This window comes from Athene cunicularia, assembly GCF_003259725.1.
Source record: "Athene cunicularia isolate RWA chromosome 8 unlocalized genomic scaffold, athCun1 chr8_part1, whole genome shotgun sequence".
Taxonomy (NCBI): domain Eukaryota; kingdom Metazoa; phylum Chordata; class Aves; order Strigiformes; family Strigidae; genus Athene; species Athene cunicularia.
In genome coordinates, this window is record NW_020799109.1 from 4,820,193 (window position 1) to 4,836,105 (window position 15,913).

General features: G+C 45.1%; 1 protein-coding gene across 9 annotated transcripts in view; it reads left to right on the top strand.

The window, feature by feature from the left end:
- DAB1 (DAB1, reelin adaptor protein) overlaps nt 1-15,913 on the top strand; it is a 455,855-nt gene that overhangs the window by 209,229 nt on the left and 230,713 nt on the right. For all 9 annotated transcript variants that reach the window (XM_026853569.1, XM_026853571.1, XM_026853565.1 and 6 more), the window contains exon 2: nt 830-901. The gene's annotated coding sequence lies outside the window, so the exon portion shown is untranslated. The remainder of the gene's footprint in view (nt 1-829; nt 902-15,913) is intronic.

Here is a 15,913-nt window from a genome sequence, read left to right on the forward strand (position 1 = left end):
TTTTATTGGCAAACATAACCCCAAAATAATAAAATAATCCCAGTTTACTGTTATTGTTGATAAAATAAGTACACCTAGGTCACAACTTTACTACCCGGAGCAGGCCAGAAGGAGGATGCTATTTATCTTAGTGATATTGAAAGGACTGTAGGCAGTTACTGCCATTTTGGAAGGGGGGTGGGGAGATGAGGGGCCCCAGGTGGGGAGATTTCCCCCTTTTTTCTCTCCACTTTAAGCCCCAGCAGAAGAGAAGGTAAAGGCACAGCCCCCAGGAAGCTCTCTGCAGCCCCTTGGGCTGGTTTCACTGCCTTCTAGCCAGCAGTTGCTTCTTCAGCAGGGGAGAGAAAAGCCTGTGCTAAACCTCGTGGTCAATCCCAGAGGATGTTTTCCCTTTGGGAAAATGGGAACGGATTCCAGAGGTCACGGCTCTGCCGGTGTGTGGGATGAGAGCATCTGCGTGTGGGAGGGCGCGAAACCCACCGGTCGGGGGGATGCTGTGAAAGTTGCTGTTCAGTTGCAGAGAGTTTTGGGGGTAAAGCAACGAATCATCATCGTGTTAGAGGGCAAAAATTTAACAAATAGTTTTAAAGGCTTAAAATAAGTCTGTCTTCATAACCTGACTGCAGTGCTTTTTTCCTTAGATATGCTGTAGAGGTAATGATACCTCTACAGTGAACTCAATTAACCTTCTGCAGCCTTCCGTGTGACAAGGAATCCTAAATCTTCTTTTTTATGAGTCTGCTTGCAAGATTTGAAGCTACCCTGAACTTAGCATTAATAAATGCCATTTCCTAATTGGTGCCCGTTTGTTTGTTTGTTTGTTTTACAGTGAGAAGGACATGGTGGCTGTGAGTGGGATCTAGTGTTCATGGTTGAAAAGAGCTTACGACGCAAGAGTGAGGTAACTTTGTAGTATTATTATTATTATTATTGTTGCCATTATTGCAAATCTGTTGCCCATGCATGGGTGCCTTTTGGGGTTTCCATTGTTCAGTGATGTTAGAAGATGATCTTGAGGAATTTAGCTTGGTTTCTCTGTGTTGTTTTGTATAAATGAGCATCCATTGCCAGTAGAAACTGTGTGACTCTCTTCTGTCTGAGACCCAGTGCATTTTGAGTGTCCTTTGGAAGTTCTATGGGAAAAAGGGAAAGAAGAAAAACTTGTGTATTTAGGCTGCAACAGCTCAGTTTCTCTCTGTGATACATCCTAGTAGGTGCACATCGCATCAGAACACTCAGTAGCGTTTGCTCCTGCAGCACCTCTGAGATCTTCACATGAATACATTCTGTACGGAGCAAAATGTTTCATCTGGGAGGGAGGATGTCAACGATAAATGAGAAAACAAGAGAAATGGATGATCTCCCATAATGCATACCCCATAATATAATCATTGTTGTTTGATAGAAGAGACACTTCTAGCAACTCTCAGTGCCCTGCTAGGTATGTCTGGATTTATTATTCAAAAAGGCACAATCAAATCTCTTCATTCAGTTGACAAATGGGAGCTATTCAATTCAGTATCTGCCTCTTATTTATAGCATATAGTGGGGTGATTTATATGCTACTGCAGATCTTCCAAAACAGCTTTAATTAGCAGCATTGGCTATTAGAACTAGAGTCCTATAGCTTCCCTGTCATACTTTTAAGCTCCCCTTAAAACTGAATAGAAAGCTTACTCTTTGCCAGGCAATGCTTCTCTATATTTTTTTTTTTTTTGTAATGCCAGCAAAAAACTCTACGTATGCTTTCGTAGCTCAGAGGATGCGTTCATGTTTGCAGCTCCGAGGGGGCAGCAGGGGGAGGTTGAGGAAGGTGATGCTTTTTATTGGTGTGCGTTGGGGAAACAGGGCAGTTCTTGGTGTGTTAACGCTAACATCACATGGGATCCTGCAAATGTCATAAGTGACTTCAGTTTTGAGAACAAAGTAAGCGCCGAAGATGCCAAGCTTGGCTGGCCAGGCTGCCAGCACCAGCGTTTCTGGATTCTGCTCTGAATTTCTGTGCTTGGAGGAGGATGGATCTGAGAAGACAGGAGCCCTCATCTCAGCGTGTCCTGTGGTTGGAGCATTCACAACATTATTTTTCCTGTGTGCATTGTCTGATGATATAAGTAAGCATTTCCCTAGCTGTTCCCTTATCCATATTGCTGCTCTGGCTCGTGGTCTAATTGGTACCCCTGAGGTACAGACCGGAGTAAGGCACGGCACGGAGGTGAGTTCAGTAAAGGCACTAGTTTGAGTCTCTATTATTTTCACGCATCTAGTAGGAATGTAATCCCTTTGAGACCTCTGCCTATCTGTCAAACCTGAGATCAGCCAACAGGTTCAAAAGTTATTTGGGGAAGCGATGACTGACAGGACTTTTTTTTTTTTTTTTTTTTTTTTCTCCAGGAAACCAGGCTAAAAAAGCGTAGGAAACATAAAGAGTATTTTTTTGTGCTTTATGCGGTGTGTGTAGCATGCAGAATGGTCTGTTGTTACATTTCCACTGATCTTTTTTTGACATGAGCAATGCAGTCATTCTGTCTTTGCATCAAATAAGCCTTTGTACTACTTGTCACTGGTGCGCAGTGTCTCTGTATATGTGTAAATTCGATGTTTGCTACAACCCCTCGTCAAGACTTTGCTGCTGCTGCCTGCAGGTGGGCGATTCTGCTAAATCTCTGGGTGTTTTACAGTAGCACGCTCTCAGTGACATTTACTCTGGAGAGCAAGAAAACCTTAGAAAACCTGAAGTTTGAGGTTGACAATAATATGAAAAGAGAGGGCGTGAACACTGGACCTGGTCGCAGATGCTTAGTGTCTCTGCTTGTCCATGCCTTGAAGGAGGAGAAGGCAGCGAAACACAACCGAGGGAGGCTCAGTAAAGTTCATGACTGCCCTGCCAACACTACGTTTGTGGTGCTTAGGAGATGGATGGGAAAATGAGGAAATAGGAGATGAGGACATAAAAAACCCTGCTATGAACAATCCTGAAATACCTGCGGTCAGAAGGAAGGGTGCATAGGGATGGAAATGGTTCCTGGGGTTTGCCACTGGGAGATGATGGGCTTTGTAGCCAGGATGGAAAAAGCCATGGGTCATTCACAAATCAGTAGTCACACTGTGAAAAAGTCAAAGTCCTCTGGCTGAACATAAGTTGGGGTTTTGTGGTGGGTTGGTTTTGTTTTTTTCTTTTAATCTACAAAAGTTCTTTCTTTCATCTACAAAAATACCTGTTCAGGTATTTTTATTTCCTTTTCTGAGCGTATTGATAAAGCATGTTGTTTAAGGAAGCTTTCAAATTGTTAACATATTTGGTCTTTGAGCCAAGTGAATAGCATTTGGTAAGCTGTCTTTGGATATTACACTAAGTGCTTTTCTACTGCAATTCTAATAGAGTGTAGGGCTGAATTTGATAGTGTTACCTATTAGTGATTAGAAAGTGAAGGGCTTTTAGTGCGTCGGTACTGCAGAATTGGCTTTGATTGATAGATTAGGCATTATACATTTAATAATTTTTAAATTTGCCCTTAAAGTAATGAGATTTCCTCTTAAAATTCCTCTTTTCCCCAACATTTTGAAAACATTGTGAAGGCATGAATTGGAGAAGAAAAGAAAGAAGAGAGAGAACGGTTTTGTTCATAAACACATAAATTGTTCATTAGTCAGTGGTACAGGCTGAACCCTGCTGGAGAAAGGTACTTTTAAATTACCAAAATATTAACGTTGTAATTATTGAGCATGGATAATAGTTATGAATTATGGATCAGTCAGGTTAGCGAAGTCACAGCTGCCTAATAGAGAAAGGTATGATGGGAACGTGAGGGAAGATGATTGAGGATTCCCTCTTAATGTTTTCATAAGATTCTCTTGGCAAAGGAGTTGCTGCTCCTTCTGCTGGTCCCCGAGAGCTGCAAAACCCACCGAGGGCTGGAGCATCCCTGCCTGAGGAGCACCTGCTCTGCAGAAGGATAATCTCTGTGCCACCAGGGCTTTTTGGTGAGCCAGCCCAGCTGGAAGCCCTACGTGCTGTGCTTTATTTGACACCGCCACTGTGTGTCACCACTGAAAAGTCCTGGTGTGCTCCGAGGCACAGCACCTACAATGAAAATCACTGACACTTTTAAACCTCGTTTTCCCTGAGGAGGCAGTGGAGGGTGGCAGCGATGCTGGAGTGGTTAAGGACCATGGCTCTAACTTTGCTGATGACCCACTATCTCATCTTGAGAAAATAACTTCTCGTCGCCGCCTCTCAGTTCCCTTGTCTGTAAAATGAAGATAATGTCATGTCATACCTCTGCAAAGTGTTTTGACACCTGTGAAGGAAAAGTGCAACCTCGAAGCACACAGAGAATATCCTACTACCAAGCAACTCCAACAGGAGCTCCAGGCAGTGCTCACTGTTAGAATTTTTTTTTTTTTCTCTGTGACTGGGGGTTGCTGTGGCAGAAGGTCTTGCCCTGTCCCTCTCCATTTTATAAGGTCAAGATGCTGGTGGTGTTAACACACAGATGCTCATCCATCAGTTATTAATTTTGTATCTGGCCAGCTTCTTTCCTCTTCTTCAGCCGCATCTATTTTTCCCAGATAAAACCAGTTTTGCTTTTATATTCATTTTTTAGAGGAGAGCTGTAATGTGTTTGAATTGTTTCCAATAAACTTTTGAGATTCAGTGACCTTTGTTAATCAGGAAGGGTTTTTTTTTGAGGTCTACAGGAAGAATTAATCATATGTAAACTGTTTGCTGTAAAAAGTTTCTTACTCAATTTGGGATTTCCCAGGTAGCCATTGAAAGGTCAGAGGCTGGAGGCAGAAGCTGTGAGCAGCTGGGAAGGAGGGGAGCTGGAGAGCACTGAGGGAGGACAAACCATCTCAGAGCAGTTTCAGAAGTAGGGAGAAACCTGTGGTAACACATGGCATTGGGGAGAGCCCGGTGGGTTTGAGAGACTGGCCTCAAGCCAGAAATTTGGAGCACCTAAGGAAACAATATACAGACTAGCAGCATGCCGTTGTACCATGCTCCTATTTGCTTGCAATATTTTGTTGCTTCAAAAGCAAGTTTGCGCTTTCAACAAAATGTTCCCTGCCCCTACGAGAGTTTTAAGTCATATGTGGCTTGAAGGAACCATGAGAATTTTGAAGAAATTTGCAGTCAGCCGCTGGTATCTCAGCTGGCAGCACAGCCCCTTCTCCCAGGCCCACAGGGTACAGGAGTCTCTAAACAAGATTTGTCTCGTGGACCCAGCCACTGTCGGCTGTTGGTGGGAGAAGTGTGTCCCTCCAAGTGTCCACCTAAACCTTCCCAGCGAGGACCATCCAGAGTCCAGTCCCTTTCTGCTGCTGAGAACAAGTCCCAGAGCTGTGCCAGGGAAGGACATCCCGTCTCTGCAGGAACCAGAGAAGGTGCTGCTGCCTGCACGTGTTGGTTGATTTACTGGGGAGAGGAGGTTAGGTGCAGTTCATCCATGTGGTTGCAAAACGGGTGAACTGCATCAGAAGTTACTATCAGTATCCTGGAGCAGCAGTGGCTGTAGAAGCAGAGAAACAGTTGGGAATTTCTAGGTTATCCAGTTGTATGTCCTATACCTTCCTGTCACACTTTGGAAGTGGATTCCCCCGAGTCCCTTTTCCAGAAGCTCCCTGGGAAGAAACAGAGCTGTCAGTCATGTTGGGTAGTTCATGGTCAGAGTGATGGAAGGTGACTCCAAAGGTGCCAGTGCAGACACCATGAAGACAGAGAAGGTCTGCAGGTCTGCTTTGTGTCCTTGCTAAATATGTTTGATGAAGTTTAGCTCGGGGATTTCACAACACAGCAAAACCCCTGTGGGTGTTCTTCTATCAGCCTCTGTAGCAATGATTATGAGGATCTTACAGCTCTAGGTTAAACCCACGGAGGAAAAAGTTCATGGAGAAGAGGACAGTTGTCAAAAGAGAGGGACAGTCAATGTCACCGATGTCCTAAAGGCGGCAGTGTCTTGGTGTATGGGGTCCTTCCTAAGGAAGGTCTTTCTCTGAATTTTACAGAACTCCGCATGTTTAAGTCAAACCTCTTAATGTTGTTTTAATGAGTTTTGCTGTATTCAGTAGCAGTTTTTACCTGTGAGCCCTTGGCATGCTGTTTCTCAGTGAAGATAGTGTTGGGAGATGTCTCACAAATTAGTTGCAGTGCAGTGAAGTCTTTGATTTCCTACTGTGCAGCTCTGTTGTTCACCCCGCTCAGCTTCTTCAGATGATGCAGTGGAGCCTGTTCTCAAATTTGTTTTCCAATTTTTATCAAATCTTGGAGTATAATTGCATCATGTCTTACAGGGAAGCACGTTTGGAGAGTTTCATTCACAGAAGCACATCCCGTGACAGATGGGAGAGTTTGCCTAACATCATCTTTGCCTGTACAGGGGAAGGCCATCTTAAGTACCATTAACCCTTCCTTGCCATGCCTTGCATGGCACCTCACGAGCCATATGTTTGCAGTGTGTGCTCTTCACTAGGGATGTATTTAGGGCCCGATTTCTGCCGGTGTTTAGAGGGACCTCGCTCCAAGATGGCTCAGAGCCCAGGGGCTTCTCAGGGCTCCTCGTGCAGCAGTGAAGCATGGGCATTGCTCTTTTTCCTGATGATTAAAGAACAGAGCTTTCTCTTTAAAGAGTTCGTTCCTCAAAAGCATTAAGGGAAAAGTTATGGGCTAGAAGCATTTCTGTCCAATCCACAACACACAGAAAGTCTGAGTATGAATGATTTAAAGACTGTGGGAAAGCATAAAGATGTTGAGGTGAATTTACTACTTTGTTCAGTGCCACAGATTGTGTGAGGACCCTTCAGCATGAATTAAAGAAATGTGATGTTGTGAGATAGTACAGTTTAATTCAGACATTGGTACAGTCAGGGAGAAGATAGTAATGTAATTGCACAACCAAATAGGATTTCCCATACTGGATCACACCTATGGTCTCTTTGGTCCTGTTTCTATATGGACAGTGCTATGTGTGTCAGAAAAGTGAATGCGCTATGGGACGATAGGCAGCTGTGGAAGGATTCACCTGGAGCAAGCTCTGTCTACTAATAGTTGGCTCATATCCCAACCATGAGATATTCATGAGAGTTCGTTGTTAAAAAAGCCCCCTTGGATGTGAGTGAGGATGTTCTTCTGACCTGCATCAGCCTCAGTTGTTAATGAATCACCTACATCTGCCCCTTGTTCCTACCGAATAGCATCAAGTTCTGCGGGACAGCATGTTTAAGAACACGCACAACATTTTTTAAAGGCAGTTTTTAATGTGATGTTTGTCAGAGTCATCTGATGCCACATTTTTGTACCGAGAATATGTTATACTAGAGCTTGATTTATCTTCCTTGAACTACTCGCCACTAAAGTATCACACTCCCTATCACTTTTCATTCATCTCTTCCCCAAATTGAAGAAGGTACCAATTTTCCTTGCCTCTAAAAATATTCGCAGATAGTATCTAAGCTTTTCAACTGTTGTGGGGTTTTTGTTTTTGTTTTTGTTTTGTTTTTTTTGGGGGGGGTTTTGTTGTTGTTGTTGTTGTTGGGTTTTTTTTCTTCTTTTTTTTCTTTTTGAGGTCAGGTGTGCCAGAGTTTCAGTCAAGGTTGGATACACTGCCTGGCTTGGTATTTTAAGTGTCATTTCTTGTTCTAGTCTCTCTAGATCTTCACTCTGACTTTCTGACCACTTCTGTTTACAGACCTGTTACTTTCCTGGAGCTTTTATTTCTCTTAGAAAATGTGGAGGAAATAGAGGTGGCTGAGGGAAAGCACTGTGCCTGTGTGATTTCTGTGCTAGAAGATTTGTTTTTTTTTTTTTTTTTTTTTTTTTTCCTCCAGTTTAAAAATTTCCAGCAATGGCTCTGAAGTAATCCCAGTGCTCTGTCTCTTTCCATTTTTCGGCTGAGAAAGCTTTGCACTGTGTGTTATAGAGGCCATCAAACTGGGGTCTATTGCACATCAGCGGTCCGCCGGGTGTTTGCTGCTGTCTTCAGAAACAGCATTCCCGGAGCCATGCCGTGAGGAGCTCAGCGAACAGATGGGCCAGGAAAGTACCTTGCTCTCGGTGGGTCTGGAGAATGAACTCATTATCCAGCCAGTGGTCTGTCACACGAGCCTCATTTACCAGCGGCTGGTGTAAAAAACAAACCCTGGAAAGTGGTGCCTTGCAGGGTGTGAGTGCTGCGGTGCCAACCACATCGGTGTCATTCAGTGAACCAGCTTGTTTGGGTATGAGGAATAGGGAGGAAGCCTGGAGAGGCAGAGAATTTACAAACAGGCATCACAAAGCTTCATAAAAAATGACAAGAAGTCCAGCTTTTGGGAATCAAAAAATGTCACATGGAGAGGAGCCGCATTTCATTTGGACACACGTGAGGTGAAGGTCCCGTTCCCTTAGGTGGTACGTCCTGCTGAGTATTTCCTAAAAATCATAAAGTATTGACAAAACATGTTTAAAAAGCACTATGTTCAAACAAACAAAAAGGACCCAAAGTCCCCAGGTTCTGTTAGACTGGACAGGTAACTGAGCAGCTTTCCATCTTTCTCCTTTTCAGATGCTCACAGGGAAACACCTCTGTGCCCCACACGGCTCAGCCTCCTGCGTTGGCAGCCGGGCAGCATCCACGGGGCTGCTGAGCTCAAAGTGCCTGAGGAATGTCATGTCATGGTGCAGTTTTGAAAAGCCAAGAGAGATGAAATTCTGAGATTTAGCCAAAGGAATTGTTTGAAAGTTCTGGGGTTTGGCTTGCCTGTTGCAGTGATAGGTTGAGGATTGAAGGAGCCCTCAGTAGCTGCTGCTTTGGTTGCTGTTAAAGATAGGGAGATTTTTGGCACTGGTTTACAAGGAATATAAAAAATGTCAGAGCTGACAACAGTCTTGGAAAGGGAAAGTGCAGGGTGGGAACGCCTTTGTTTATTTATAGTCAAATCCATCAGGAATAGAGGGGAAATTGTTGTCTGTGGGTTACTCTGTGGGTTTCTACGTGTGTGATTGATAGCATGTTAATAGTTTTAAGCTCCCTGCTTCAGTAATATCATTGGGAAATCTGGCTGAAAGTTATTTGGTTGCCTGTATAATCCCAAGTTTTATGCAGGCAAAGCACATAATACTGACTGCTGTCATGTGGCGTGGGGTCCTGCACCTGCACGGCAGAGACTCACCAAGTCAACACACACCTGATAGATGCTGCTAAGATCTCCTGTGGGGGGACAAGTGGGAGGACACTCCTGCTTTGAAATAAGCAGAATTTTGTATTTTTAAAATGTATAAAGTTGCCAAAAAAAAGAGATGTCCCCAGGGGCTACTGCTGGGGTTTATTTTGTTGGGTTTTTTTTTAAAAAAAAAAATAGTTCCTGACACAGCTGGCACCGTGATGGTATGTAACCTTTACCATAGGTGAAGAGACGAGGCAGACAGATGTTCCAGCCTTGTTGGCTGTGCATTCTGCATTCTGTGCCTGCACGTCGTGCCCAGATGGTCCTTTGTAGTAACGTGGCAGCCTCTACCTCCTAACGCCCCATCCCACCTGTTGACACTTACAGTATGTCTCGAAAGAATAGCCGAGTTGCTGGGGGGAGGAAGACAAAAAGATACAGCAGCACTTCTGGCTGTGAAACAAGGCAAGCTGTGTTGTAGCGTGTAGCAAGGAAGCCAACAATTATGGATGTCTCCAAAGCAGGAGGTTTTATATAAATAATACATTCTGGTGATTCACCAGATTGCAGAATGTATGGAAATACAGAGGAATTTTTTATTTTTTTTTTTTTTTAATGAAAGGGAGCTTCTGTCCTGAGAAAAATTAGTTGGTGCTGAATTGGCTTTGGTTCTCCTTCTGCATGCTCAGCTTTACACAGAGAATAAAAAAGGGCACAGAAGAACAACAAATTGACTTTGCAAACCACCTCAGACAAGCCTGGGTTTAATCCTGCTGTCCCTTTCTGTAGAAATGAGCCCCCCCACCCACACAGAGTAGTTGAGGTGGACAAGCCCCTTTGCAGAGGAGTTTTATCAGAGCAGTTTCACAGCGTTTTTCAGCAGCCTGCACCCACCCTGCCTCCCAAGGGGCCATCTCCCTCCAGGCTGGCTGGGATGGGACGTTTCTCCCCTGCACCCCATCCCTCTGCCTTGTCCTTGCAGCAGGAGCAGGAACAGGACTGCTGCCAAACTCCTTCCAGCATCAGCACAGGTCAGGTTGGCTTCAGCCCTTCAGCTGAGAGCTGGAAATAAACCCGGAATAAGCTGAGACCGCGGTGTCATTCACGTTGCCCCAGTCTGCAGGTAAAAGAAGTGTCTTCCTAAGTAAGATGGGATACTGCAGGACCATCACTCAGCACACAGGGCTTGGGCTGTGGGGAATCTGCCAGGCTGGACAGCAAGCCGGTACAAGTTGGCCCAGCGTCACTAAGCTCACAAGGACTTCGCTGACTCCCAACAATAGGAAAATAAAGTCATAATTATTGTTTTCTAAGAAATCAGAACTTGCAGTTATAAAATTGAGCACTGACTCAAGCTGACGTTTGGGTTGGTTTGGTTTGTGCTGGTTCAGAGCAGGAGAGCGGCACAGCAGGGAGTTTGTAGCTGATGCACCATGCAGACCTTTGCAGCTCTTTAAGGAATAGTACTGTATCATGCAAAATGTTTTGCAGGCCGGCACTTGGCAAACCCCAGAAAGTGCTTTGCAGATTCTTCTGCAAGTTGTAATTCAGTAGCATGGTTTATTTATTTTGTTTGGTTTACTTGGGTTATTAAACATGTTTTATTTATAGAGTGTGCTTTCTAGAGAACCATCTGCATATATGTTCTTAAATATAACACGCGGGACTCTGTGTTTGCAGACACTGGGTTGCCATTTGGGCCACGTTGGGTACTAACAGCCAGCTCCGTGGGATTTGTAGGATGGGTGGGGCTGTGCATGGAAGAGCTCAGCAGCCATGTGAAGAGAAGTGCCAGTCTCTGAGGCTGTGCAGAGTCTGTGTGTCAGAGAGGGACCCAGGGTGTTGATCGGTAGCCAGCAGTGTGCCCAGGGGGCCAAGAAGGCCAGTGGCATCCTGGCTTGTGTCAGCACTGGCGTGGCCAGCAGGGACAGGGAAGGGATCTGAGCCCTGTGCTGGGCACTGGTGAGGCCGCCCCTCGATAAGTGGGTTCAGTTTTGGGCCCCTCACCCCAAAAAGGCCATTGAATGACTCGAGTCTGGCCAGAGAAGGGCAAGGGAGCTGGGGCAGGGTCTGGAGCACAGGTCTGCTGGGGAGCGGCGGAGGGAACTGGGGGGGTTCAGTCTGGAGAAGAGGAGGCTGAGGGGAGACCTCCTGGCCCTCTGCAACTCCCTGCCAGGAGGGGGCAGAGAGGGGGGATGAGTCTCTGGAGCCAAGGAGCCAGCGCCAGGCCCCGAGGGAATGGCCTCAAGCTGCCCAGGGCAGGGTCAGGCTGGCTCTGAGGAAGGATTTCTGTGCAGAAGGGGCTGTTGGGCGTTGGAATGGGCTGCCCAGGGCAGGGGGGGAGTCCCCGGGATCCCTGGAGGGGTTGAAGAGTTGGGCTGAGCCAGCGCTGAGGGATCTGGGGCAGTTGAGAATGGTCAGGGTGAGGTGGTTAGACTGGATGATCTTCAAGGTCTTTTCCAACCTTGATGATTCTGTAATTCTGTGTGACTCCATCCATGGCTGTAGTTCTCAGCTGATCCCTTGTTCTACCACTCAACTTCTCACCTGCTGGAGTCCTTCCACAGCTCAATTTTAGTGGCTAATCCAGAATGACTAACTCTAGCTGTAATCCTTTTAAGCATAAGCATGGAAGGATCTTGCTAGTAACCTTGTGTCATAAAAAAGTGTGAATTTGTGTGTGTGTGTGAATTTTTGCACCATCTGTTCCCTTTCCTGCAGCACAGAGTGAGATTTTTGTCTCCTTTGCTCAGTTCCAAACAGGTACGTGTGATACTGATGTCCGCTATGACATAGTACAGATTGCACAGATTTTTTCCACTAGAACATATCAATACACGGGCATAGGTGTATCAGTGCAGTGCAGGTAGAAATCCATTATGATAATAAACACCATCCTGCTTTTATCTCCTCTTGCCATCCTCTTAATTAAGTTGAAATTCCTAAAATGTATTCAATTTAGGATTTGGGTTTTTTTTTCCTACTGAGAAACACAAGGAGAAGGAAATACGTTTAGAATGATGTGGCCAGCTGACAGAGCTGTACAGAAATACAATTTCTGTGTTTCTGTGTAGGTTTTGTCTTAGCAATCTACAGAGTGGTCAGTGGGCAAGGAAACCCTGCTTATAAGAGTAATTTCACATAATTATTAATGCTCTGGAAGCTGAAATCAAACACTGTCAATCTCTGCCATTCACAGTGCTTTGTCACTGAGACATCGCAAGGAAAGAGAAGTGTGGTTAAATTATACTTTGATTATAATGGGTTTTGAGAAAACTAAGATTATCATCTACAACAAAAGTCTCCAGTGAGCATTGCAGAATGAATTTAAAACTCTTCCTCTATCTGTCTAAATCCTTGGCCATGTAGGACTGCTCATCTTTTAGACTAGATGTCAGGAAGGATTTCTGTGCAGAAGGGGCTGTTGGGCATTGGAATGGGCTGCCCAGGGCAGGGGGGAGTCCCCATCCCTGGAGGGGTTGAAGAGTCGGGCTGAGCCAGCGCTGAGGGATCTGGGGGAGTTGGGAACTGTCAGTGTGAGGTCAATGGTTGGACTGGATGATCTTCAAGGTCCTTTCCAACCTAGAGGGTTCTGTGATCTTTGCACACCAACTCATTTCCGCAGAGCAGATCTGCAGAAACCTTCCAGCAAAGGTGTAGGTGTGGTTCAAGGCATCAGGAGCCATCTGCAGCATGACACACGTTTTGTCTTTTTCTGCAAACTGCTTATGGGGCAAAGGGTTTCATCTCTTCGACAACCTGTGATATCCTGGGGAAGAAGGGCTTGCACCTGGACTGCGGTCCTTGCGAAAATGTGGCAAAACGCTGGCGTCGTCACCCACAGGGTGAGGCAGTGACGTGCTCTGAAGGATGCTCATCTCTTTGACAAAGGCACCCTTCGGGGGTACTGCTGGCGAGCTGCGCTGCCGCATTGTGGGTGGCCGTTCCTCTCGGCTAAACCTGAGGAACCCCTCAGGACTCAGGAGTTAAATGGGCTGACGCATCAACGCCTTGCAAGCTGTGTTTTAAAATGTCACGCCTTCCGATTGTTTTACTTTTTCAGTCATTGCAGCTCCAAGCAGAAGTCCAAGTGGCGTTTTATGCAATTGTTGATCAAATCAGGATGGAAATGAGGTCCTAAAAGTATACGTATAACATGGAAAAAAATTTACATGTATAGATGGAAACCTTTCAAATGACAGAACTTTGTAGCTGAGGCTATCATAATTTATTAAGATGAGCTGTAGATTTTGTATGGCAGCATAATTCAGGGTTTTCACAGCATTTCAAATAATTTTAATTAAGCAATAGATTTACAATTTGTTCCACAAGTAATACAGCCTGCTCAGATTATGCACATTTTCTGTAGTTTTGATTTTACTACTGTATTCATTTAGCTCAGCAAATTTATAAAACTAATTAAAACAGAAGTACTTTTTTGATTCAAATTGTAAATGAAAAACAATGATCTAATGTAAAATGATGCTTGCAGAGAAAGTAAGACCAATTGCAACTCTATAGGTATTTTATAAGTTAGTTTTTTAAACTAAAAGCAATTATTTTTATATAGCAGATTCTTGGCATGGTCTTAACTTCTTTTTATGTTTTGAGATGCCAAGAGAGTGCGCGATTAGGATCTGATTCAGCAACATACTCAAACATGTCTAACATTAGCCATGTAATTAGTCCTCATTGGATTTCATTGGTTTTCTTGTTTGCTGGAGCACTTTGCTGAACTGAGATGATGTTTTGGAGCTGTCACGATCCCCAGATTGCCACTTCAGGTACCAGTGCATGTTGGGCTTCTCCCCAACTCTTAAGTTTTATGTCACCAAGGGAGGGAAAGTTCCACGGCTATCAGCATCCCGAGGCAGCATCTTCATATCAGTACTTTTTTCCTCATCTTTGGAGTCCTCCTGTCCCCAAGTTATTACTGACAGCGGAGCTTCGTTACGACAGGGAGAGCAAGGAATATGTAACGTTGTTTGAACTCATTCGATGACATGCCGTTGCAGGTTTAAACACCAATTACCACGTTTCAAGTGACAAATCTGGAGGGAAAAAAAGATGATCATTTAATAAATTTATTATGAAGGCAAATGACTCATACATAAATCAAACTGCTTCATTAAGGGGGAAACTCAGTCAGCTAAATACAGAGGTGACAAAGGTTAACTCCACAGCCGTGACACCAACTCCTGTGCCATTTCTCCTGAGCTCTCGCGATGGGTCCGTATTGCAGCGTTGCCTGGTGGGGCCATCCCCAAGTCAGGCATCACATTTCTTCTGTCACCTTTCTCAACATCAATAGCAGTCTAAATGTTAGGAGAAATTTGTAATCCTGCTTTTGACAGGGGTGGAATTACAGGCTTTTGTTCTTTTTCTCCTGTGCGTGTCTCGTGCAAGCCGCAGTGTTCCCAGCGCCTCTGTGACGTGTAGAGCTGCACCCGGAGCAGGTCCTGGTCCTGCTGTTTTCCAGATCTCTTGTGTTAGTAACGTGTCTATCTCAGCTGGTGTCCTTGCAGTGCTGTGACCCTGTGCCTTTATCTGAACTTCTATCCCATACTGTTCCCATGTTTTCTCTCGCTGCCCCAAGACTGCTCTTTGCCCAACGTACTCAGGCGGCAGCCGTGGCTGCTGCAGGGCAGCCCACATGAAAGGCCTTTTGCAGGACCCATCTCCCACGTCTGGGCACCCGTGGGCCACCCTGCATAGGCCAGGGTGTTTGACTGACACTATGTGGCTGTTCCCAAGGAGAGCAATGTGTGTTTTAACCTCTATCAGAAGCTGATGTGTACCTCTCTGTGTCATAATTAATACACAGAAAGAGGTTGTGGGGTGCTCTTGGGGATGGGTTCACCATCTCAGGTATTGTCACCTTGTTTGCAAATGCCATGTTACTCTTTTATGCCCTGTGCTCTCTGCTTTGGGCGTGTGTGAACAACGATGGCGATAGCGGGGCATATCTGCTGCAGTGGGAACAGAAAAAAAGCACAAGAAGGTTGTGGCCACACAAAGACAAAACGGGTTCATTTTTCGGTGCCTTTGGAACTTTTAGAATTGATGGAGATTTTAAATAACCCTGATAAAGAATTTATGCATCCTTCTGACCCCATACAGTTCTGCTCACATGTGCAGCCTGACTCTCTCTTAATTTACTTACACCTTGAGCAGAAACAGGGCAGGCAGAGAAAGGCAGCACGAACACCAACCCACCATATGTTGTTTCTAATGATTGAGAATAGTGGGTGTGCGCGTCGGTCTCCCAGCATATTACTTAGGCCAGGGGCCTGTGGCACTACAGCTGCTGTGCTTTTATTTCCCCCCGTGTTCTCCTCTCTGCTACTAAAATCTGCAGCCGGGAAGTTGATGATGCTGTTGCTGTGATACGCCTTTGGAAGACAGTTCTTCTGTGAGGATGCAGTTGCCGACACCTATTCCCCCCTGAGTTACACAGCCCAGTACCAGTGCCAAGTGGCAGGGAACACAGTGACTGTTTGGGAATTTCAGGTTTTTCCAAGCCTCTGGCATTTAATATTTTGTTCTCGTTCACGTGGCAGAATCCATTGCGTTTTCAGGATGTGAGGTTGGTCCCAGTGCACTGCTGCTTTTTCACATCTATGTGTTGCAAGGTAATGCCTGAAATCAGCAATTGAAAGCGACAGTAGAACCATGTCATCACGCTATTAGTTCATACTTTTATAAAACGGCAGGAATTCAGAATATAGCTCCTTTAATGTCTCATTCAAGCAGGCAGTAACATTGAAATGTA